The sequence below is a fragment of the Habropoda laboriosa genome, unplaced genomic scaffold (assembly GCF_001263275.1).
Source record: "Habropoda laboriosa isolate 0110345459 unplaced genomic scaffold, ASM126327v1 scaffold22, whole genome shotgun sequence".
NCBI classification, from domain to species: Eukaryota; Metazoa; Arthropoda; class Insecta; order Hymenoptera; family Apidae; genus Habropoda; species Habropoda laboriosa.
Window position 1 is genome coordinate 7,646,886 of NW_017100261.1, and position 3,593 is coordinate 7,650,478.

Genomic DNA, 3,593 nt, shown 5'->3' on the forward strand with positions numbered 1-3,593 from the left:
TCGCTTGACGCGTGAACGTCGAATCTGAATCTAGGAACCGCGACGCCGTTTACACACTCGTTTAAACAAACTGAACGACGTCTCTATTAAAAGAAAAAAGAAAAAGTAATTAATGAAATAATATATAACATAGGTGAAAAGAAAAAAAAAGATTCTAGCCGAATACGAATCCCTATAATATGTATATTATACAAAGTTAATTATGTTACGTTTTGTTTCAACGATTCGTACGGGAAAAGTGCGCATGCAGACGCGGATGATATATATGAATCTGGTGTCCGAATTATTGAGATGCCAGTGCAGAGATACAACGGTACACACACACACACATACATACAAGTCATATATACACACGTACACGTTATAGACAACGTACACACATCCACCATAAAGAAAAGAAACATAAGAGACATGTACACACGTTATATCGAAATACGCAAACCTCTCTCTCATGCATACACACACACACACACACACACATTATATACATACTTGCGTGCGTATGTACATACCATGTAATACATTGATACACACGTACAAGAAATATTCCATCATGAAAGACGAACGGTACAAGAGACGGTGTGCACGCGTACGTAAATACGTTACGTTTGAGTGACGGCCGAGTTCTAACACAATTGCATATTAGGTATGTATTATACGAATGCATAATAGGTATTTATATAGAATCTATATAACTGTATAATTGTAACGAAATGCCAATGTCCGTGGACCCAGGCAACTGTATCACCTACAGCAACGCACGATCAATCGAATTGAAGGTGTTGCGGGCCTGCAGTCGCTTAGGTCCAATCCCCTGGACGCAGGAAGAGAAAAAAAAAACACGTGACAGAGAAGAACAGAGAGGAAGTGAGAAAGAAAAATAAGAAAAGAAAGAAAGAAAGAAAAGGGGTGGAAGAGAAAAGTAAAATAAACGTGAGGAAAAAAAAATGCAAAGATATATGATACGAACGGGAAAAGAAAAGGCAAATAAATAAATATTCAAAGACGAACGACCGAGTCGGAGGAGAATTAACGCAGTCGAGTTATTTCTCAGTGGAAATGGAAAATCTTAATACGCTTTGATTCTGCAACGCTGTGCTAATATCAACAATGATAAAAGAAAAATGAAAAAGAAAGATAAAAATAAAAAAAAAAAAAAGTAATGAAAGATGAAATAATGTCTATCCGTTCTCTTGCGTTTCTTCGTGATCGAAACGAGATAAAACAATTTAACTGAAATAATAATCTAAATATATTTCGCACTGGTGCGGAATAGAAAAAAAAAGATGAGAGATGGAGAGAAAGAGAGAGGGAGAGAGATGAGAGTTCAAGAGAGAACAGCGGAGCGGCATAGATGCATTATAAACGCATAAAGTGCTATTTAATTAATGGGGACGCGTTCCGATTCGTGCGTTATCGGCGCGTTTACGTTTGAAGAGATGAGTAAAAATTTTATTTATTTTTTAGCAATGAACCTATTATCTATTTCGATAAGATATTTCTTTGATTGCATTTCCTTCGAAATCGACAATTTCGGCTGGTCTGAATTTACTTAGCACGTAGGTTTTGATGAATATAAATATGAAATATAAATCACAATAACAAATTCGAAATACGCACGAGTGGGTGAATCAACGAGAAGATATAATATAATCCCGATCCTCTTCAATTTAAGAATAGTTTGAACATAACATCGATCACCACGAATTACCCTTATTCTTCTTCTTCGTCGTTATCATCATCATCATTTATCATCATCATCATCGTCTTCGTCTTGTTCTTGTAACGTCGTTTTTTTTTCTTTTTTCTCTCTACACACATACACACACACACCGAACGGTTATATTAAGAGAATACCGAAAACCACATACGAGTTTAGCCTAGATAAATTAGCAAAGAAGGGGAAAGCAAAAAACTATTGTCCGAAAGAGGAAAAAGTTGTGTATTCGCACGTTGCTCGTGTTTTTTTTTTTTTTGTTTGCTTATCCTTCTTTCTTTATATTACTTTGCTTACTTTTTACTGTGTCAGACGATTTCCTTTGTTTTTTTTTTTTGTTTGCTTATCCTTCTTTCTTTATATTACTTTGCTTACTTTTTACTGTGTCAGACGATTTCCTTTGTTTTTTTTTTTTGTTTGCTTATCCTTCTTTCTTTATATTACTTTGCTTACTTTTTACTGTGTCAGACGATTTCCTTTGTTTTTTTTTTTTGTTTGCTTATCCTTCTTTCTTTATATTACTTTGCTTACTTTTTACTGTGTCAGACGATTTCCTTTGTTTTTTTTTTTTGTTTGCTTATCCTTCTTTCTTTATATTACTTTGCTTACTTTTTACTGTGTCAGACGATTTCCTTTGTTTTTTTTTTTTGTTTGCTTATCCTTCTTTCTTTATATTACTTTGCTTACTTTTTACTGTGTCAGACGATTTCCTTTGTTTTTTTTTTTTGTTTGCTTATCCTTCTTTCTTTATATTACTTTGCTTACTTTTTACTGTGTCAGACGATTTCCTTTGTTTTTTTTTTTTGTTTGCTTATCCTTCTTTCTTTATATTACTTTGCTTACTTTTTACTGTGTCAGACGATTTCCTTTGTTTTTTTTTTTTGTTTGCTTATCCTTCTTTCTTTATATTACTTTGCTTACTTTTTACTGTGTCAGACGATTTCCTTTGTTTTTTTTTTTTGTTTGCTTATCCTTCTTTCTTTATATTACTTTGCTTACTTTTTACTGTGTCAGACGATTTCCTTTGTTTTTTTTTTTTGTTTGCTTATCCTTCTTTCTTTATATTACTTTGCTTACTTTTTACTGTGTCAGACGATTTCCTTTGTTTTTTTTTTTTGTTTGCTTATCCTTCTTTCTTTATATTACTTTGCTTACTTTTTACTGTGTCAGACGATTTCCTTTGTTTTTTTTTTTTGTTTGCTTATCCTTCTTTCTTTATATTACTTTGCTTACTTTTTACTGTGTCAGACGATTTCCTTTGTTTTTTTTTTTTTTTATATTATTACTATTATTATTACTATTAAATCGTACCATTTTCTCTCTTCCTTTTTTTTGCACTATTTGTCAAACTGTTTCATTGAGTTCAAGGGGGTCGGTGAACCCGCAATCTGTGCACAAGGAGTATATAAATATTGTCCAAATATACGAGCGTTCTGATGGAAACGGCAAAAGAAAAGGCGTAGAGAAAGATCGTTGAACTGGCGCAGATGGTGACATATTGTGATCTATACAAATTACAAATTACAAAGCATCAACAAGTAGTAGATATTTAAGATATAAAATATACACACACGGGCACCTAACGGTGTACCTAAGACACACTATCCAACTGATGTACGCGATCGCGTGTATAACACACACACATTAAAAAAAAAATAAAATAAACAAACATAACAAAGAAAAAAAAAACACGTTATTAAAGTGAGGACGACTACAGCGTACCTAACTAATAAAAAAAAAAAAAACGGAAAAAGGGAAAAGGAATAACAAGGAAACACAGATAGAGAGCGAGACAGATAGAGAGAGCGAGCGAGCGAGCGAGAGAGTATAATGTAAAAGAGTAACAAAAAAAAAAAACAAAGGAAATCGTCTGACA